The following is a 23861-nucleotide window of genomic DNA, read 5'->3' on the forward strand; positions in this document are numbered from 1 at the left end:
ATAATACCTGTCCAAGGTGCGGAGATGTTCCATGTCGCCAGCCACCCGATCCTACCTCAGAAAGCGATAGAGGACATACTGAACAATGATCTAAGGAGGCTTCCTGAAGATGTGCTAGAGAGAGAGAAAAGCCTTCTCCTCTCGAAAAATCTAGGATATCCACTTTAACCGGCTTAGGTGTTGGGTGGGAAGTTGTACGTCGAGAAATGGCCTACGGATAAATTCATCCTGGGATTTGACTACATCTTCAACATGTTCCACATGGAAAAGCGGGATTTTTAGTTCATCCGCATGTATGCGCTATATCTGAATTACATCATCATGCGCGAGAACATAAAATATATCGGCGTCACGGACCCGTACAATATGCACGAGAGCTTCCTGGAAGTCTGCAAAGAGCACCATGACTATGCGAGCAAGTACATCGACGATTTCATGGTCACCAATAAAGACAAGGAAACGATTCTCCTTCCTTATCATCCCACATAACTCATCCACGGATATCCTTTCGTAAGTTTTAATCATTCCTTTGCACGCATGAAGGCTAATTTGAGGTGAACTTATTTTGCGCGCGGGGGGGGCGTCCTCATCTGTCTATACCCACAATACTCCCATGTTGTGTACTTGGACTCATCGAAGAACTGTTGGGGAACGTTGCATGGGAAAAAAATTCCTACGCACACGAAGACCTATCATGGTGATGATCATCTACGAGAGGGAGATCGGATCCACATACCCTTTTAGATCACTAAGCGAGAAGCATTAAGAAACGTGGTTGATGTAGTGGAACGTCTTCGCGATCCAAATCGCCGCCGTCCCACGATCCATCCCGATCTAGCGTCGAACAGATGGCACCTCCGCGTTCAGCACACGTACAACGCGATGACGATCTCTGCCTTCTTGATCCAGCAAGACAGACGAAGAGGTAGCTGAATTCTCAGGCAGCATGACGGTGTGGCGGTGATGATGGTGGAGCTACTCCGGCAGGGCTACGACGTGTCGCACGAACTAGCTACGAGGTGTCAGGAAGTAGTGGAGGGAGAGAGGGCTGCACAAAGGCTTGAGGTGCAAAAACCCTCTCAAACCTCTACTATACAAGAGGAACCAAGGGGAGGGTGTCTTGCCTCCTACCCCAATGAGGAGGAGTCAACCGAGCCAAGGAGGGAGGAGTCCTCCTCCAATTGGTTTGGTGGAGGACTCCTTCCCATCTTGTCCACCTCCTTCCTTCTCTTTTTTCCCTTTCCTTCTTTATTTCTGCCTTGGCCAAAATAGGCTTATTGGGCTGGCCTCACCAGCCAACTAAGGGCTGGTGCGCCACCCATGGGCCTATTAGGCCCTCTCCCGAGTGGGTGGCCCCTCCCAGTAAAACCCCGAAACCCATTCATCACTCCCGGTACTTTACCAGTAATGCCCGAAATCTTTTCGGAAGCCAAATGCAACAATCCTATATATCAATCTTCGTTTCTGGATCATTCCATAGACACTCGCGACGTCCGGGATCTCATTCGGGACTCCGAACAACATTCAGTTACCAATATCAATAATTCAACTATACCGAAAACGTCACCGAACCTTAAGTGTGCAGACCCTGCGGGTTCTAGAACTATGTAGACATGACCGAGACACTCTCCGATCAATATCCAATAGCAGGACCTAGACGTCCATATTGGATCCTACAAATTCTACGAGATGTTATTGGTTGAACCTCTATGTCAAGGATTCACACAATCCCGTATATCATTCCCTTTGTCCTTCGGTATGTTACTTGCCCGACATTCGACCGTCGGTATCGACATACCTATTTCAATCTCGTTACCGGCAAGTGATAACCCACAAGTATAGGGGATCACAACAGTTTTCGAGGGTAGAGTATTCAACCCAAATTTATTGGTTCAATAGGGGAAGCGAAAGAATATTCTCAAGTATTAGCAGTTGAGTTGTCAATTCAACCACACCTGAAAGATTAGTGTCTGCAAGCAAAGTATCAGCAGCAAAGTGGTATGATAGCAATGGTGCCAGAAACAGATCTATTGAGGACAGACTATTCCTAACTGTTGTATCAATGGCGCCAGTAAAGTGTTGCAGCAAGTAACAGCCAAGTAGCAAGTAACAGCAGTAGTGACAGCAGTAACAAGTAACAGCAGTAGTAGCAGAGTAACAGCAGTAGCAAGAGAGTAACAGCAGCAGCAGTAACAGCAGTAGCAGCAAAGTAACATAGCAAGGACCAGTAGTAAAAGACTCGTAGGCAGTGGATCGGTGATGGATGAGTATACCGGATGTGATTCATCATGTAACAGCTATAACACGGGGAGATAAGTAACTAGCTCCCGTTCGTCAATCTAATGTAGGCATGTATTCCGTATGTAGTCATACGTGCTTAGGGAAAAGAACTTGCATGACATCTATTATCCATCCCTCCCATGGGAGCGGGGTCCTAATGGAAACTACGGGATATTAAGGTTCTCCTTTTAATAAAGAACCGGACCAACGCATTAACACGTGGTGAATACATGAACTCCCCATACTATGTTGATTTTGTTTCAACTACATGCGTGAACATGCGCCAAGTCAAGCCACTTGAATCATTCAAAGGAGGATACCATCCTATCATACTACATCATAGTCATCTCAACATTCATGTGGGCATCCAAGACAAACCATTATAAGCTCCTAGCTAAATAAGCATGGCATAAGCAACTATGATCTCTAAGTTATCATTGCAAACATGTTTCTCTCACAACAAAGCTGAAGCAGGCATGATGAGCTAGTCATATTGACAATAACAAAATAGATCGAGTTCATACCAGCTTTTCCAGGCTCGGTCACTTCCTTATATATCGTCATTATTGCCTTTCACTTGCATGACCGAATGATGTGAACAATAATAAGAGTGCTCGTGCATTGGGCTACGCTGGAATCTGCAGGCAAACACAAAGGAGAAGACAAAGTAATATGGCTCTTTGAAAGCTAAACAGGTATGCATGCAAGAGTCACTAAACATTGTAACCAATATCTTCTACCATGACCAAAAGAAAAAGGAAACTATTTACACGGGAAAGCTCCCAACAAGAAAAAAGAAGAAAAAGAAAATCTTTTTGGGTTTTCTCAAACTAGACAGACACACGAAAAGAAAACGAGAAAAAGAAATAAACTAACATGGATGATACAGTGGCAAAGTGTGAACACCGGCTAACAAAGTGAAACCATAAGCAAGAATGTAAAGTCGGTGAGAACACGTACTCCCCCAAGCTTAGGCTTTTGGCCTAAGTTGGTCTACTCCCAAGGAGGGAAACAACCAGCTCCGGGGTACTCCAGAGTGGACTGAGGATGCCACTGCTGTGTGAGCTCCTCTGGCTCCCACTGACAAAATGGCGTCTCGTACTCCACTGGTGTCTCGGGCACGGGCACCTGTGGTTGGGCTAAGCCCCAATATGCGTAGATGTCTGAGGGCATAATAATTTACCTACCTGCATGAAGATTGAACAAAGAAGGAGCAGGCAAAGTAATAGTCTCACGAGTACCCTGACTAAATACCAGGTTATAAATCAACGTTCTATTTATATCTCTATCAAGAAAGTCATGGTGAACCATGCTATCGTAATCTAGATATCTCTCGGGAAGAAGAACCTCTTCTTCCTCCTCCAGTCTAATGGGTATCTCAAAGTGTTGGCAAGATGGGTAGCATAGATACCTCCATAGACAACACCTTTAGAACGGTTCAGGTTCAACCGTTGAGCTACTATAGCGCCCAAGCTATAAGTTTTATCGTTATAAAGGGCTTCGCGCAAGACCGCAAGATCTGGGGAACTAAGTGACCCAGCTTTCCCACGGCCAATCAAACATTTTCCCACAAAAAGTGAGAAGTACCGAAGCACGGGAAAATGAATGCTAGCAGCTCTAGCGCAAGATACTCCTCTCTCCTCTCCTACAGCAATTGTACCGATGAAAGCTTCCAAGTCCCGTGGACGAGGTTCATGAATACCCCCAAAGTAAGGTAATTTGCAAACATTGCAAAAATCTTGGAGTGACATGCGCTAGGGGATATCATAAAGTTTGAACTCAATCATAGGAGGATTCTTCCTTGCATAGAAGTTAAAGCTTTGTACGAAGATATTAGTGAGGAGGAGGTATTGCAGACACTTATCTTCAACGAAGGCAGTAAGGCATGCGTTTTCCACCAAGTGATAAAAGTCCTCATAAATTCCAGCAGCGCGTAAGAACACGTCGCTTGGCCACTCGCACGCTCGAACTTCTGTGACTCAAGGGACCAAATACTTGGGCTTCTTCTCACTCCCATCCTCCTTGGGGTCACGGCTTGAAGAGCCTCTTAAGAACCTCCTCATCTTTTCCCTTTTCTATCTCTGAAAATTTCTGAAATTTTTAGTGATTCTAAGGAAAAGTGAATAAGGCTCAACGAAACTCGTAGCAACTACTCCCACAAGTGCCTAGAGGCCATATTACGCATCAAAACTACTTGGGACCAGCTAAAATCAGCATGCTAAGCTCAAGAACGTGGTCACCAAGGTAGCAAAAATATGCGGAGTATATGGCACTAGAGCAAAAACTAATTGGACCAATGGAGGAGTCACTTACCAAGGAGTAATTTCCCCAAAACCGTTCGGAGAACGGTGATTTGAGCAAAGAGATCGAAAATCCCAGCAAGAGGAGCAAGAACACGGGTTTGAGCTGCGAAACGATTTTTTCTAGAGGTAGGAGAAGGAGATAAGAGCAAGAAGGAGTGGAGGGGGAGTTCCCGCGCCCCAAGGGCTTGTGGCCCCGAGACAAGCTCTTTGTCTCAGAATTTTTCAAAAATTCCAGAAAAAATCATAATTGATTTTCAGGACGTTCGGAGAACTTTTATTTTCGGGGTACTTTTCTACCGGACGCTAAAACAGAAAACAGGGAAAACTAATCTAAATCTATCATTTTTCTTCTAAGCAACTGAAGGTGAAAGCTTGGAACAGAGTTTTGTGACTCCTTGATTCATCCATCTCATGGTCATCAAAAGAAGTCCATCAGTGAGGTTGATCAAGTCTCTTTGACAAACCTTTTCGAATCGCAAAAGAGAACGGAGAATTTTCGAATAGTCACTAGGTCACCTCAGTGGGGATATGTATTTCCCCAACAAGCAAATCATACTCCATCTTGACACGAGGAATAGGGCATTCAAAGCTCCCAATAAAAATCGATGAAGTTTTTTCGATAGCATTGATGCAATGTACTCGATATTATTTCTTCGGAAAGTGCACCGTACGCTCATTACCATTGACATGGAAAGTGCCATTGCCTTTGTTGCAATCTATAACAGCCCCTGCAGTGTTTAAAAAGTTTCTTCCGAGGATGACCGCCATGGCATCGTCCTCAGGAATATCCAAGATAACAAAGTCTGTTAAGATAGTGACATTGGCAACCAAAATAGGCACACCTTCACAAATGCCGATAGGGAAAGCAGTTGATTTGTCGGCCATTTGCAGAGAGATTTCAGTGGGTGTCAACTTCTCCAGCTCAAGTCTACGATAAAGAGAGAGAGGCATAATACAAACACCGGCTCCAAGGTCGCATAAAGCAGTTCTCACGTAGTTACCTTTAATGGAGCAAGGTATAGTGGGCACACTAGGATCACCTAGTTTCTTAGGAGTTCCACCCTTGAAGGTATAGTTATCAAGCATGGTGGAAATCTCAACCTCAGGTATCCTCCTCTTATTAGTCACAATATCCTTCATGTAGTTAGCATACGGAGACATTTTGAGCATATCTGTCAAACACATTTGCAGAAAGATAGGTCTGATCATTTCAACAAAGCGCTCAAAATCCTCATCATCCTTCTTCTTGGATGGTTTGGGAGGAAAGGGCATGGGTTTCTGAACCCATGGTTCCCTTTCTTTACCGTGCTTCCTAGCAGTGAAGTCGTTCTTATCATATCTTCTATTCTTAGGTTGTGGGTTATCAAGATCAACAGGTTCAATCTCCACATCCTTTTCATTGCTAGGCTGGGCATCAACATGAACATCATTATTGATATCATCATTAGGCTCATGTTCATCACCAGATTGTGTTTCAGCATCATAGCCAAAGGCATCGTTTGGACTATCAGGGGTAGCAGCAATAGGGTTGTTAGCGTGCAGGTTCCTATCATCTTTCTTCTTCTTTCTAGGATGACTAGGTGCATCAGTGCTAACTCCTTGAGAATCTTGTTCAACTCTCTTCGGATGACCCTCAGGATACAAGGGTTCCTGGGTCATTCTACCGCCTCTAGTGACGACTCTAACTGAATTGTGATTCAACTCGTTGAGCAAGTCATTCTGAGCTTTAAGTACTTGTTCTACTTGAGTAGTAACCATAGAGGCATGTTTACTCAGAAGCTTAAGATCATTGACATTTCTGTCCACACAAGCACTTAAATGACTAAGCATATGAGCATTCTGTTCCAATTGTCTGCTAACGTAATCATTGAAACTCTGTTGTTTGGCAACAAAGTTATCAAACTCATCCAGGCATAAGCTAGCAGGTTTATCCAAAGGAATATCACTCTCATCAAACCTACGCAGAGAATTTACTTCTACTACCTGTATCGGGTTATCAACACCATGGATCTCTTCGATAGGTGGTAGATTTTTGACATCTTCAGATTTAATGTCTTTCTCTCGCATAGATTTCTTGGCTTCTTGCATATCTTTAGGACTAAGGAATAGAAGACCTTTTTTCTTCGGAGTTGCCTTAGGAGGTGGTCCGGGAATAGTCCAAGCATTCTCATTGCACAAGATGTTATTCAATATGATCTCATCTTGTTCTACAGTTTGCTCCCTAAAAACACAATGGACACAACTATCTAGGTGGTCTTTGGAAGCATCGGTAAGTCAATTATAGAAGATATCAAGTATTTCATTCTTCTCAAGAGGATGATCGGGCAAAGCATTCAGTAGTTGGATGAGCCTCCCCCAAGCTTGTGGGAGACTCTCTTCTTCAGCTTGAGCAAAGTTGTATATTTCCTGCAAGGCAGCTTGCTTCTTATGGGCAGGGAAATATTTTTCAGAGAAGTAGTAGACCATATCCTGGGGACTACGCACACAACCAGGAGCAAGAGAAGTGAACCAAGTCTTAGCATCATCCTTTAGCGAGAAAGGAAACAACTTGAGGATATAGTAGTGGCGGATCTTTTCCTCACTAGTGAATAGGGTGGCTATATCGTGCATTTTGGTAACATGGGCTACAACCGTTTCAGACTCATAACCGTGAAAAGGATCAGATTCGGCCAGAGTGATTAACTCAGAGTCGACAGAAAATTCATAATCCTTATCGGTCACAAAGATAGGCGAAGTAGCAAACTTCGGGTCGTATTTCATCCTAACGTTCAAAGATTTTTCTTTCCACTTGCGCAGTAGTTTCACAACATCATAGCTATCCTTACACGCAAGAAAATCCTCACCTATCTCTCCCTCCATAACATAGCGCTCAGGCATAACAGGCAATTCAGGCACAGTAGCAGGTTCTACTTCAATAGCATCAGCAGTTTCAGAAGTATCATCACGTCTAGCAGCAACTCTAGCAAGTTGTGCATCAAGGAATGCACCTAGTGGCAAAGCAGTATCAGGCATAGTATCAAGCATAGCATCATCAGGCATAGTATCAAGCATAGCATCATCGAGCATAGTATCAAGCATAGCATCATCAGGCATAGTATCAAGCATAGCATCATCAAGCATAGTATCAAGCATAGCATCATCAGGCATAGTATCAAGCATAGCATCATCATAAGCATCATGGGCAGCAGAAGTAGCATCATCAAGCACAGTAGTATCAAGCACAGGCGACATATCAAGATTTCTAGCAGGAGGCGAAGTCGCAAACTTACTCAAAACTGAAGGTGAATCAAGTGCAGAGCTAGATGGCAGTTCCTTACCTCTCCTCGTAGTGGAAGGCAAGATTTCAGTTCTTGGATCTTTCGGATTCCTCATAGTGACTAGCAATAGTCAATCCCAAGTGACTCACAGAATATAGTTGTCCCTCCCCGACAACGGCGCCAGAAAAATGTCTTGATAACCCACAAATATAGGGGATCGCAACAGTTTTCGAGGGTAGAGTATTCAACCCAAATTTATTGGTTCGACGGGGGAAGCGAAAGAATATTCTCAAGTATTAGCAGTTGAGTTGTCAATTCAACCACACCTGAAAGATTAGTGTGTGCAAGCAAAGTATCAGTAGCAAAGTGGTATGATAGCAACGGTGCCAGAAACAGATCTGTTGAGGGCAGACTATTCCTAACTGTTGTATCAATGGCGCCAGTAAAGTGTTGCAGCAAGTAACAGCCAAGTAGCAAGTAACAGCAGTAGTGACATAAGTAGCAAGTAACAGCAGTAGCAGCAGAGTAACGGCAGTAGCAACAGAGTAACAGCAGCAGCAGTAACAGCAGTAGCAGCAAAGTAACGTAGCAAGGACGAGTAGTAAAAGACTCGTAGGCAGTGGATCGGTGATGGATGAGTATACCGGATGTGATTCATCATGTAACAGCTATAACACGGAGAGATCAGTAACTAGCTCCCGTTCGTCAATCTAATGTAGGCATGTATTCCGTATGTAGTCATACGTGCTTAGGGAAAAGAACTTGCATGACATCTATTGTCCATCCCTCCCGTGGCAGCGGGGTCCTAATGGAAACTACGGGATATTAAGGTTCTCCTTTTAATAAAGAACCGGACCAATGCATTAACACGTGGTGAATACATGAACTCCTCATACTATGGTCATCTCCGGGACTGGTTCCGGCTATTGTCACTCTGGGGTTGCCTGGTCATAACACATAGTAGGTGACTACAACTTGCAAGATAGGATCTAAAACACACATATATTGGCGACAACATAATAGGTTCAGATCTGAAATCATGGCACTCGGGGCCTAGTGACAAGCATTAATCATGGCAAAGTAGTAGCAACATCAATCTCAGAACATAGTGGATACTAGGGATCAATCCCCGTCAAAACTAACTCGATTACATGATAGATCTCATCCAACTCATCACCGTCCGGCAAGCCTACGATGAGATTACTCACGAACGGAGAAGAGCACCATCGAATTATCGATGGAGGAAGGTTGATGATGACGATGGCGACGATTTCCCCTCTCCGGAGCCCGGAACAGACTCCAGATCTACCCTCCAGATGAAGAACAGGAGGTGGCAGCGCCTCCGTATCGTAAAACGCAATGAATCCTTCTCTCTAATTTTTTCTCGGGCGAAACAAAATATATAGAGCTGAGATTGGAGGCTGTGGAGCCTCATGGGGCCCACAAGCCCTCACGGCGCGGCCAGGGGGGGTGGTCATGCCCCCTGGGCTTGTGGCCCACTGGCTCACCCCCTCCAAAGGATCTTTGCGCAGGTATTTTTCATGAATTCCAGAAAAATTCTCCGTAAATTTTCAAGTCATTCCGAGAACTTTTATTTCTGCACAAAAACAACACCATGGCAATTCCGCTGAAAACAACGTTAGTCCGGGTTAGTTCCATTCAAATCATGCAAGTTAGAGTCCAAAACAAGGGCAAAAGAGTTCGGAAAAGTAGATACGACGGAGACGTATCAGCAAGTCTCTTTACTCGTTCCGTAATACAAGATCCCTGGCTAGCTCTTTAGTCACATTGCTTGCAAGGCTTGTTTGTGATGTTGTATTACCGAGTGGGCCCCGAGATACCTCTTCATCACACAGAGTGACAAATCCCAGTCTTGATCCATGCTAACTCAACGGACCCCTTTGGAGATACCTGTAGAGCACCTTTATAGTCACCCAGTACCATTGCGACGTTTGATACACACAAGGCATTCCTCCGGTGTCAGTGAGTTACATGATCTCATGGTCATAGGAACGTATACTTGACATGCAGAAAACAATAGCAACAAAATGACACGATCATATGCTACGTTTATAGTTTGGGTCTTGTCCATCACATCATTCTCCTAATGATGTGATCCCGTTATCAAGTGACAACACTTGTCTATTGCTAGGAAACTATAACCATCCTTGATCAACAAGCTAGTCAACTAGAGGCTCACTAGGGACATTGTTTTGTCTATATATCCACACATGCATTCATGTTTCCATTCAATACAATTATAGCATGGATAATAAACGATTATGTTGAAACAAGAAATATAATAATAACTATATTATTATTGCCTCTAGGTCATGTTTCCAACAAGAACATCAATACAAAGGATTACATGCACATAAGAGTGTTCTCGATGATGCCTTCATAACCTTCAACCTGTGTGGTGGATATATCAAGGTGAAAAAGTACAGGAAGAACAGCGTGCTGGGTTTCGGCCATAAGACTGACTTCTACTACATCCAGCAACCGACGGATAGTTGGGCTGATGGATTCTACCTCATGCATCACATGGTGGACTACAAAAGGGATAATCAATTCCTTCGCATTTCATCAACTTCCAGCGATGCTGAGATTGTGTACTGGGCCGCAAGCATAGGAAGGACACCGGATCATCAAATCCGAGCTGAATTTTATCACGTACAATGTGAACTTTCCCAAGTGATCATGAAGGAGGTCCTAGAAAAATCAGGGTTGTTCTACCATGGGCCAATGACACGGGATGATGTTCGAGCACTGCTAGTCGCTCAACATCTCGACCTGAAGCCTTTCGCGAAGCTCGAGTGCTTCCTCCCTAACTATGAAGACTGGGGCGCTGACATGGAGGAATGATTGACGATGACAATATTTGGGTACGAGGAACTTCGTTATTTATGTTTACTATAGGTTGCTTGTATTTTGCTAACTTCGTCTCTTCGTTTTTCTCAAGTACATTATGTTGCATATTATTGTTGAATTCATGAACTAACGATCGATGAAGGTACATAGATCAGAGATGGCGATGGAATGCTACGCCATATTCATTGGGAGGGTTCCAGGAGTGTACGACTACTGCCAGACGCTCACGCATAGGTGGACAGATACTCGGGCTCTAGCCACAGAGAATTCGATAGCAGAGCCGAAGCGCAAAATAGTTATTTAAGGTGGACGCTCCAGCAAGAGAGGAGCAAAACCGGCGTCTCAAGAAGTACTACGTAGTCGTGCTCTTGCTCACATTGATCGCTCTTCTCTTCTACATCATGGTTTAGATATAGATGCTGAAACTTGTCTATGTGCCATGACCATGCAGTTGCATTTATTCAAGACATGACTTGTGTATCGCTATTTTCAAGATGATGAGATTTGTGTTGAATGATGATGATGATATGACGAGACACTGTATATGTGTATGATATGATGAGAATAATGTGTGTTTATTATGATATGGTGAAACTACTGCATATAGCATGCACAAATACAACACAAATACGTAGAGGGGGAAATATATACTACTAGGGGAAATCCTAGTAGTAGTGCTGGAAAAACCCTATCAGTAGCGCTAGTGGCAGTGCTACTTATAAGGCGCTACAGTAGGAATCTTAAGAGTAGCGCTCGCGGGATTCTAGCAGCAGCACTTGTTATGTGCATCGCTATAGATAGTTAGTAGTAGCGTTGTTCCATATAGCGCTACTACTAACTATACTTACCAGTAGCACTGGTTGAAAAGCGCTACTGCTAAAACTTAGTTGTAGTGCCTTATCAGTAGCACTGCCATAAGCGCTACTGATATGGGTATTTCCATCGCTACTACTAGGGTTTTCCCTAGTAGTGACTAGCTATCAAAGTTGGCCACTAGTGCAAATAAATGCGGCAACAAAACATGTCCAGAACTGAAACCACTTCAACAAAGCTTATGAAAGGTTATCATGTGTACACACCATGCCGGCAATTGGCTTACCAAGATGATTGATTTTCATTTTTTTTGCACTAAAATCCTCCAATGCTTGTTATTGCATGAGAAAGTATGAATTTGATTTCTCCACGGCCTTCCTTGGTGTTTCACCTTCTTGTCATAGCACAGCTAAATGGTATCTCTCATCTTGGAGATGAGACTCAAGAAGTCAAAATGGTTTAGAAGGCCACTTCAAAGAGCTTATGCCACACGCAGTGGCTAGTTTCTCAAACACTACATCAATACATTATTTTGGGGTTGTCTCGCTATCTTCAAGATAGTTTTCCTTGTCTACATTATCAGCTCTATAGTATACCCATGGGGTTTCTCCCTATCTTGAAACTTATCTGCATTATATGTTTTACCATTGCATAATGGGGTGTAGTCTTCTCCAATATTCTGTCAACATTCTAAAAGAGAAACAAGCGGACAAATATCATGTTTACCAAGTATATGAAACTCATTTTGCTAAACCAGTTCAGTAGTAAGGTGGGCAATATTATAATAACATGTATTTGATTGCAAAATATATAATAACAACATGAAACGAATATATATCCATGTACTATGGCAACTGTATTGTCTATTAAATCCCATTTTATGTGAGAGACTATAAAAGGCCTTTATGTGAGAAATTAACACTTTCAAACAACCACCTTTTAGCAAATAAGTTTTTGTTGATGGATACCGTAGGGAGATGGACAGTTCAATGAATAAGTTGACATCCAGTAACAAATCTTGCAAAGCTCAAACTGATATTTAGGATCTTAAGAAGCAACTCGAACAAAGCAAGATAGGGAAGCATCATAAAGAGGAGCATGAAGCGATCAAATAACTGGCTGCTTGCAGCCTCCACATTCAGAATTCAAGATGCTTGGTCTTGAAAAGAGGTGGCTAATTTGGAGGCTAATACTATACGTCTACAAGGATGTTAGAGCTTAGTAAGAAGTAGTGTGCTCTTCAATTGGTGCATGTATGTGTAGAATGGATTTCCTTTAAAAAATGAGCACCCATTTTGACTTTCTGATTATTTAGTGCTTGCCTTCGTCTATTGGAGAAAAAATATTATAGCGTCCAAGGGTCAATTTTTCACCCATTAAATCTCTGATTCAAGAAGCTTTGCAAGATGCAGATTCTCATGATGAGACCATACTACTTTGATTTACAAAAGAACATAGATTTATGCTAGTCGTGTATACTTTTTGCATGATGGTTTGTGCTCGATTTTAGATATATTTAATCTTAGTGTTGCACCTCATATTGATTTTATCCATAACTAATTTGCATCATTAGTTGTGCTTTATAAATTCATTTATGATTTATTTTGCGCTTGTACTTGATGATAATGCACCAATTTTCTCCAAATATATTCAAATCCCTTCTTCATACCAACCGACATATAAATTAACTTCCTTTGTGTCACATCCCTAGTTTTTCATTTGCATTGTGCTAGCATGTGTGTTGCATCATGTTTAAAGTTTTGCTAAATTGAAATAGGGACTAACCAAACCCTAGCACTTCATTGAATAAAACAATTTCAAATGGTGATGATTTTCAATGAATCCAAAATGGCCATCAAAAATGTTCACCATGTCACCTAAATGTTTGCACAAACATATGAGAGGTGAATTATAATTTTAAAACATCTTGGGCATTTTAAATAATCCAGAGAAGCCACTGAAAATGTCAAAATAGATGACTATAAATATTTTAGTTATCTCAAAAATGATGAAACTTTTTTGTGGAGTTTGGAAATATGCTAATTATACTACAAACTTATTTTCAAAGTTTTTGGTTTAAGTTTTTGTTCCCAAACAAAAATAAATAAAGGCCAGAAATAGAAAAAACAGAATAAAAGAAATAAAAGGGAAAGGGAAAGCTTACCTCGGCTTTAACTGGAAGTGGTGGCCCAGCCCACCACCCAGCCTGTCGTCTTCCTCCTGCCAGTAGGCAGGGGAAGAGCTGGCCGCCGTGTGTTGTGCCACCGGCACGCACCTGGCTGCCTCCTCGCCGCGCTGGCAAGTGGGATTAGGACCCCGCTACCGTTTAGATCGGTCCCAGCTCCCAGTCGCCCCCACTCTTCTCTCCCTCGCCTCTGCTTCACCATGGTCGCCGCTCCTAAAGCCCGCCGTCGTCGCTAGGCTAGCTCCGCCACTCTCCCTCGCCCCCGAGTAGCTCAAGAGCTTCGCCTCATCATCCTCAACCTCCACGACGAGCCACGCTTCGCCAGAGCCCCTAGATCAACACCCTCGAGCTCTTCTTCCTCCTCTGCTCCGATCACCGCCGCTGTCGATTCGTCGCCTACAAGGCCTCCCCGAGCAAGGTTTTGATACTGTCGCCTTCGCAGTGAGCCCCTGGACTCGTTCCCTTTCTTTCCGCGTCCGATTACTCGTCGTAGCCACCGATTGCATCAAGCCCGAAAGCTCCTCGTCACCGACAATGGTGCTGCCGTACCCACGGCTGCGCAAGCTCGAATCTGAGCATGTAGGCATGCTCAAGAGGACTGCAGCAACACGTAGGAGCCATCGCTCTTCCCCTAGTCGTCTGTGGTGTTGATTCGATCAACGGCCGAATTCCGGCGTCTGCCAAGGTCGCCGCCGGCGATGTTCTGGGCCACCTCAGCCCATCGGGCTTGCCCCATTAGATGCTCGAGTGAGTGGTCGTTCTGTAAGTAGTCTCAGCCGTCAATTTCGTCACCGGCCATGTGTTTTCGACCCCATTCGCCGTGTATGTGGTTGCCAGCGGTTCAACACTGGCGAGCCCGACCATTTTGACCACGAGGTTTGACCCTCCTGGGTCACTCGCAGGTGGGGCCTAGCCCTGGTTAATTTTAGGTTAGTACTAATTTAAATAAATAATTTAGTTAACCTAATGACCCAGTGACACTAGGCACAACACCATTAATTTAGTTCAAGATAAATTTAACTCTGGTTTATTGTGTGTCACTGACGAGTGGACCCCACTGGTTAGGTTTGATGTGACAACGTCTAGCTAACTGTTGATGTCATGTTGATGCAAGGCTGACACAATAAAGACAATTCTTATTTAATTTAATTTCAGAATTTGTATAAAACTTTGAAAAAATCATAGAAAATAATCTCCAACTCAGATTGAAATAAATTATATATGAAAAATTATCACAAAAATCCAAGGAATCCATTGGTGCTATTATCATGAGTGTTAGAACAAGTTATACATGCTCATCAGGTCCAATCTATTAAAGGGTATTTGAAAATACCTTACTTGAAGTGGAATTTGAATCTTTGATTCAAACCAGATTCAACCAATTTGTTAATAGGTGCATTAGCTCATCCAACATATCCATGTCATGTCATGATCATGCATCATATTGTTGCACTTGCCATGTATTGATAGTTATTTCGTGTGCATTGCGGTAGGATCTTCTCCGCACGATACTAACGAGTATCAGAATGAAGAAGAGTCTCCTACTGCTAATCATCAAGGCAAGCACCCCTTTTGAGCATTTCGATAAAATCCCATGTTCTCGCTCCTGCTCTCATTTATTGCATTAGGACACAACGTTTCAAATGCTACTTATTTTGGTAGTTGAACCCATTCCTTTGCATGACATGTCGTTGTCACGGTAAATAGCTAAACCAAGCTACCTAGCATACCTGGTAGATGCTTGAGCCATGATATGCCTTACCTTTCTATGCTTGCTATGCTTAGAGTTGTGTTAGGCCTGAATCATCTGGATGATGAACTTGAGTGAATGAATGTGTTCTGGTGACGAAAGTTAAATGATGAACCTGATTTTGGTAAAGGTATCGATGATAGGCTATGTAGGATTACATGGTGGGTTGTCCCATTGGAACCGCACTTAGGAACTGAATTTCGTGTATGTGATCCAAGATTAGCTACTACCACACATTGGGTTCCGGTAACTCGATCCCTCTCGGCTTATTAATTGTCTAGTACTCTGTACAAGAGTTGCAAGTAGTTTTTGGTGTTTGTAGTTTATCCTGGGGGTCGTGCATAGCGTTGACCTTAGGGGTGGGCTATGAGGTGGTAGGTAGTGGCACGGTGTACCAAGTGGCACTCGGATGGTGGGCTTGGGAACCCTACACACATTGTTTGAGGTTGTAGAGGAAACTTCGGCCTGACTTCTGTGCGGGTTGAGTCTCAAATAGGCGATAAATCTGGACTAGGTTCTTGAGTGGTTAACGGTCATGGCTGACTCCCTCGCTGGGATTCTACTTGAAGGTTGCCGAGGTGCACGAGGTGCACATGGCAATAAGTGGGGAGAGCGTGCATGAAAAAGTACACCCCTGCAGGATTATAATCTATTCGAAAAGCCGCGTCCTTGGATATGGACTACTTGGGAACATGTGTTGTTCATAGACAACTTTAATGGTTACTAATAAAAGTATCGAGACAAGTGTGAGTACCTTGGATGGAATTATCTAGGAAGACGAGAAAGGATCCATGGTAGTGTATTGGTGTGGAGATAGTGGACTCGTGTACGACATCTCAAACTTGTTCAAAAGTACTCGTAGTCATAGTACAGGTTAGCAAAGAGTCAAAGTTGGCTTGCTGCATGAAACCCCACAACTCCCCTTGTTGATATAGGTGCATGAGTGTCGGAGCACTGAAGATTGGGGTCTCCTGTGCCCCAGACTTGTGCACGGGCGTCGGCAACCCCTTTGATGGCAAGGCACAACGAAGGCTAATAGGAAGATTAATCCCCAAGCTCACCAGGGCCACACCCCTCCAAGGGTGTGAGTAATAAGTCTAAGCTACAAGGCCCCGGAAGCCTTTCTTGCCGGGAAGACGTTCAAGGCCCCGGCAAGCCTTTCTTCCCGGGAAGACATCCAAGGCCTTGGCAAGTCCTCCTTGCCGGGAAGATAGAGAAGTCCCCGACAAGCTTTCCTTGCTGGGAAGGCGGACTAGGCCACTGGCGAGGGCACCAGCCCGGCAAGCCCCCTTCGCCCGCCAGGTGTTCCCTCCTGCCACAGTGCTACCAACTACCACAACGCCACCGCATCCGTCGTGCTCCAGCACAACACCCAGGTGTCGAAACACCTGGGTACGTGTCGATACCATCCTGATGCAGGTTAGGAGACTAACAAAGCATTTACTGCCCCTGACACCGCGGTAGATGGATAATAATGAACCATGTTCACTGTATAGCTAGTGAACCCACTTTTGAGCATTGTTGGTGACCCCTTTGCCCATGAAAGGAGGCCCAAGGCTCAGTTCGAAGGGGTTAGACACTTTGGGCATTGGCCAGTAGGCAATCACTGTAGCAAGTAATCGTACATCGAACACCTAATAAAACAAACAAAGCATGAGTGGGGTTTTATGCACTAAGCGACCCGAACCTAGGTAAAAACGTTCCCGGTGTTGATCGCTAGCTCTGCTCTTGGCGCCACCCCTTTCCCTTCCGAACGATCAAGGGATCCGTGGAGGTTACCATAGGTGTCAGCCGACATCTTTGGCATGCTAGGTAGGGGGTTGAGACCATTTGCGTTAATCTGAGCAAGCTCTGCGCCGGATTTTTAGAAGTTGAGCGCATCACCGCAGTTCCCCGACGCAGGACACATCGATGGTCGTGCCACTCTGCTATGGCCTCCCAGGACCTGCGCGGGCGCGTTGCTGCGCAAGCGCGGGCCGGGGAGGTGGAGACCCCAAGTCTGACGCCATCAGACTGATGCGCCACTCTAGGACAGTACGTTGTTGTCGAGGGTGTACCTAGGAGCTTCGGCAATGCCTCCGGCGGACGCACCTCTGCGGAGTGATGCATAGCCGTCGAGGATGCGCCAACAGGTCCCAAAGCCCCGGCACACATGATGACCCACAAGTATAGGGAATCAATCATAGTCCATTCGATAAGTAAGAGTGTCGAACCCAACGAGGAGCAGAAGGATCTGACAAGTGGTTTTCAGCAAGGTAAAATCTGCAAGCACTGAAATTGTTGGTAAGAAGTAATTGTGTGGTGAGATGATTCGTAGCAAGCAACAAGTAACAAAAGTAGCAACGGTGCAGCAAAGTGGCCCAATCCTTTTTTTTAGCAAGGGACAAGCCTGGACAAAGTCTTATAGGAGGAAAAACGCTCCCGAGGACACACGGGAATTTCTGTCATGCTAGTTTTCATCATGTTCATATGATTCGCGTTCGTTACTTTGATAGTTTGATATGTGGGTGGACCGGCGCTTGGGTACTGTCCTTACTTGGACAAGCATCTCACTTATGATTAACCCCTCTCGCAAGCATCCGCAACTACGAAAGAAGAATTAAGACAAAGTCTAACCATAGCATTAAACTAGTGGATCCAAATCAGCCCCTTACGAAGCAACGCATAAACTAGGGTTTAAGCTTCTGTCACTCTAGCAACCCATCATCTACTTACTACTTCCCAATGCCTTCCTCTAGGCCCAAATAATGGCAAAGTGTTATGTAGTCGACATTCACATAACACCACTAGAGGAAAAACAACATACAGCATATCAAATTACCGAACGAATACCAAATTCACATGACTACTATTAGCATGACTTATCCCATGTCCTCGGGAACAAAAGTAACTACTCACAAAGCATAATCATAATCATGATCAGAGAGGTAATGACTAGCATCAAGGATCTGAACATAAACTCTTCCACCAAGTAATCCAACTAGCATCAACTACAAAGAGTAATAAACACTACTAGCAACCTTACACGTACCAATCGGAGTCGCGATACGGAGATTGGTTACAAGAGATGAACTAGGGTTTGGAGATAAGATGGTGCTAATGAAGATGTTTGTAGTGACAAGTCCCCTCTAATGAGAGGAGTGTTGGTGATGACGATGGCGATGATTTCCCCCTCCGGGAGGGAAGTTTCCCCGGCAGGATCGTCCTGCCGGAGCTCTAGATTGGTTCTGCTCAAGTTCCGCCTCGTGGCGGCGGCGAAACCACAAAAAGCTCCTCCTCGATTTTTTCCTGGATGAAACCCTCCATATAGCAAAAGAGGGGAGCAAGTGGGCCAGTGGGCTGCCCACAAGCCCTCATGGCGCGGCTTGGGGGGTGGCCGCGTCGTGTAGGCTTGTGGGCACCCCCTGGTGCCCCTTCGGCACTTCTTCGGCCAAGTATTTTTGATAAATCAGGAAAAAAATCCTCGTTGATTTTTCCGGCGTTTGGAGTTGCGCAGAATAGGTATCTCAACTTTGCTCCACTTTCAGGCCAAAATTCTAGTTGTCGGTATTCTCCCTCTTCATGTAAACCTTGCAAAACAAGAGAGAAAAGGCATAATAATAGTACTGTGAAGTGAAATAACAGCCAAAGAAAGCGATAAATATCAACATGAAAACATGATGCAAAATGGACGTATCAACTCCCCCAAGCCTAGACCTCGCTTGACCTCAAGCGAAAGCCGAGCTCAATAAATATGTCCACATGTTTAGGGAGAGAGGTGTCGACAAAACAAGATACGAACATGCATGCATCATGATCATGATCAGAACAACAATACCAACATATAATCTCTCATGCTAAAGTGATAATTCCTTCACAAAGTAAAGCATGGATCAAGAACCTTACCGAGAAGTAACAACCGATAGCCTTTAGTCATTGAAGCAATTGCAATTTATCACAACATCAGAAAGAGTCAAATAAGAGCTTGTAAAGCAAATCCACATACTCAATCATCCTTTCATTCTCTACAATTGCTACAACTCACGTGGTACTCATGAGATCAAAGTTTCAGCTGGACACAGAGAAAGATAGGGGCTTATAGTTTTGCCTCCCAACTGCTTACCTCATGGGTAATGTCAACAATAATAATTCATGAATGCCTACCTCCAAGTTGACATATGAATATAGATCTTTCCCAAGCATGTGACGGTAGCCAAGACAAAGGCAAAATAAGGAATTGGTGAAGATCACCATGACTCTTTCAAGGGCAAAAAGTAAAGGTACAAGATAGGCCCTTCGCAGAGGGAAGTAGAGGTTGTCATGCGCTTTTGAGGTTTGGATGCGTGTCCTCTTAGTGCGGAGGAACGTCACTTTATATTGCCCCCTGTGATAAAGAACTTTATTATGCAGTCTGTCACTTTTATGTCTTCCTCATCACAGGTTCGTATAAAGCTTATTTTCCACACACTAATAGATCATACATATTAGAGAGCAATTTTTATTGCTTGAACCGATGACAACTTACTTGAGGGATCTTAATCAATCCATAGGTAGGTATGGTGGACTCTCATGGCAAAACTGGGTTGATGGTTTATGGATGCACAAGTAGTATCTCTACTTAGTGCGGGAGGTTTGGCTAATGTGAGGTGGAAGCAATCGTCACATGCTAAGGGATCTCTAATCATATAGCATTGTTTGGAGCCAAGCAAACACAATTCATTATGTTGTCTTCCTTGTCCAACATCTACTTCTAGGCATGCAATAGTTTAGTGAGTGTTCACAATCATAGATGGTGTCAGAGATGATATATTTGTATGTGAACCTCTCCTTCATTATCACTTCCTATTAATTGCAACAATGACCAAGGTCTACGTTTGCCTACCCTCAAAAAGTTTCAATCCTCATTCTTTTTATATGTGCAACCATCACTTCCCATAAGATCATTACATGATCTTTCATGCTTTCGTTCTATTCTCACTCTTTTGATCATCGCAAGAGGGAAAGCCCTTCAACTAAGACACTCTTTGTTATATGGCTCACAAGCAAGAATACATCGTGGGTGACACAAAGCAAAACTCAAAACTAAAACACTAAGACTTTTACTCTACTAGAAAAAAAGAAAACTAAAAAGGAAAACTAAAACAAAGGTAAAGGCAAAAGATGTGATGGTGATACGATACCGGGGCAACTCCCCCAAGCTTGGCACAAGCCAAGGGGATTGCCCATACCAATGTTGAGTTGTCTTCCTTTGATGGTGGTGGTGGAGTTGTTGCAACGTGAGTTTGATCCTCCGTCTTCCAAGGCATAGGTGCTCCATCATGGAAAGATGAACGAGTCTCCGGAATCCTCAAATCTGCAGCCAACCGTATTGATTTAAATCTATACTCATACTCACAGTTTTGGTTCTGCAGGTCATAGATCTGGCCCTGGAGTTGATCAATCCTGTCATAGAGCCTGGAGAGGTGCTTCCCAATGTCATTGGCATCAATCCTGTGCTTGCTGGTGAACTTCGTGATCATCATGTGGTTGGCGTTGAGTCCACGCTCCACCATCCCTTGGCACTTGAAGACTTGTTGCTCCACTGCTTCAAGCCTCGTCTCCATGCTTCCGGTCTTCTTAGGCCCCTCAACATCACGGATGTGCAACATCCCCTCACGCATCTCGATAGATTGAGGGTGTTGCAGCACTCCCGTGAGGTAGGGATTGATGACCTTCTCAAAGATCTTGTCCTTTGGAGCTTTTGGGGAAGTCATGGCGATCTAGATCTGCAACAGAAACAGGCTTGAAACGAAAAACAGAGGAAATCTGCGCGATGCACAGGTCAGACCAAACGGAAGTATATATAATGATTTTTTTCAGACCAGAAGGAGTCCCCTGCACGAAAACGGAGTCCGGGAGGCGCACGAGGTGGCCACAAGCCCTCACGGCGCGGCCAGGGGTGGGCCCGCACCGTGCACGCTTGTCGCCTCCTCGCGCACTTTCCGGACTACTTCCAATTTTTGTATTTTTTCAAATATTCCAAAACGGAGATAATTTCCTATTGGAAAAGTTTTGAACTCTGTTTTCTTACTGAATCACATACCTCTTTGTTTTCGGAGTCTGAAACAGGCTGATAAATGTCCCTTAGGTATTCTTCCGGAGTTATGGTATTGATAATATTGCTTTCAACATTTATGGGAGTACCTGAGCTATAAAGCTTGATTCTCTGCCCATTTACCACTCTCGGACAATTACCTTCCGTGTTGTTGATCTTGATAGCACCGGAACGATATACTTCCTCAACAACATAGGGACCTTCCCATTTAGAGAGAAGCTTGCCTGCAAAGAATCTTAAATGAGAGTTACATAGCAAGACATAATCACCTACATTGAACTCACGCTTTTGTATCCTCTTATCTTGCCACCTCTTAACCTTCTCTTTGAACAACTTGGCATTCTCATATGCCTGAGTTCTCCATTCATCAAGCGAGCTAATGTCAAATAACCTCTTCTCACCGGCAAGTTTGAAATCAAAGTTAAGCTCTTTGATTGCCCAATAAGCTTTATTCTCTAGCTCAAGAGGTAAATGACATGCTTTACCGTACACCATTTTGTAAGGAGACATGCCCATGGGATTCTTATAGGCAGTTCTATAAGCCCACAATGCATCATCGAGCTTCTTAGACCAATTCTTTCTAGACCTGTTGACAGTCTTTTGCAAAATTAGTTTAATCTCTCTATTGCTTAGCTCTACTTGACCACTGGACTGAGGGTGGTAGGGACACGCAATTCTATGGTTGACATCGTACTTAGCAAGCGTTTTACGGAAAGCACCATGAATGAAGTGTGAACCACCGTCGGTCATTCGATATCTAGGGACTCCAAATCTGGGGAAGATAACTTCTTTCAGCATCCTGATAGAAGTGTTGTGATCAGCACTACTAGTGGGGATAGCTTCTACCCACTTAGTGACGTAATCAACAACAACTAGGATGTGAGTATACCCGTTGGATTTTGTAAAAGGTCCCATATAATCAAAGCCCCAGACATCAAAGGGTTCAATGACAAGTGAATAGTTCATAGGCATTTCCTGACGTTTGCTAATATTACCTATTCTTTGACATTCGTCACAAGACAAGACAAACTTACGGGCATCCTTGAAGAGAGTGGGCCAATAGAAACCTGATTGCAATACCTTGTGTGCAGTTCTATCTCCCGCATGGTGTCCTCCGTATGCCTCCGAGTGAAACTTCTATAGGATATGTCCCTGTTCATGTTCAGGTACACAACGTCTAATAACACCATCTACTCCTTCCTTATAAAGGTGAGGATCATCCCAATAGTAGTGTCTCAAGTCAAACAAGAACTTCTTCTTTTGCTGGTACGTGAAACTAGGTGGTATATATTTGGCAACGATATAGTTTGCATAATCAGCATACCACGGTGCACTACGTGAAGCATTGATGACATTCAATTGCTCATTGGGAAAGCTATCATCAGTAGGTTGTGGGTCATCAAGAACGTTCTCCAACCTAGACAAGTTATCTGCTACTGGGTTATCGGCACCCTTCCCGTCGACAATGTGCAAATCAAATTCTTGTAGCAAGAGAACCCATCTGATAAGTATAGGTTTAGCGTCCTTCTTCTCCATGAGCTACTTAATAGCAGCACGATCAGTGTGAATACTAACTTTGGAATCAACTATGTAAGACCTGAACTTTTCACATGCAAACATGACTGCTAAAAATTCCTTCTCCGTAGTAGCATAGTTTCTCTGGGCACTGCCTAGAGTTTTACTAGCGTAGTGAATAACATTCAACTTCTTATCAACTCTTTGCCCTAGAACAGCACCAACATCATAATCACTAGCATCACACATGATTTCAAAAGGTAAGTTCCAATCAGGTGGTTGAACAATAGGTGCAGTTATCAAAGCCCTCTTAAGTATTTCGAAGGCTTCCTCACAATCATCGTCAAAAACAAAAGGAATATCCTTTTGCAAGAGATTGGTAAGAGGCCTAGAAATCTTAGAGAAGTCTTTAATGAACCTTCTATAGAAACCAGCATGACCAAGGAAACTTCTTATACCCTTGATATCTGTGGGGTATGGCATTTTCTCGATTGCATCAACCTTAGCCTTATCGACTTCAATACCTCTTTCAGAAATTTTATGTCCTAAGACGATGCCTTCATTAACCATAAAGTGGCACTTCTCCCAATTCAAGACAAGATCGGTGTCTTTACATCTCTGTAAGACTCGATCAAGGTTGATGAGGCAATCATCAAAGGAAGACCCGTAAACGAAAAAGTCATCAATGAAAACCTCTCCAATCTTTTCACAAAAGTCAGAGAATATAGCCATCATACATCTTTGAAAGGTGGCAGGTGCATTGCATAAGCCAAAAGGCATACGTCTATAAGCAAAGGTACCGAAAGGGCAGGTG

This window comes from Hordeum vulgare, chromosome 3H, assembly GCF_904849725.1.
Source record: "Hordeum vulgare subsp. vulgare chromosome 3H, MorexV3_pseudomolecules_assembly, whole genome shotgun sequence".
Lineage (NCBI taxonomy): Eukaryota > Viridiplantae > Streptophyta > Magnoliopsida > Poales > Poaceae > Hordeum > Hordeum vulgare.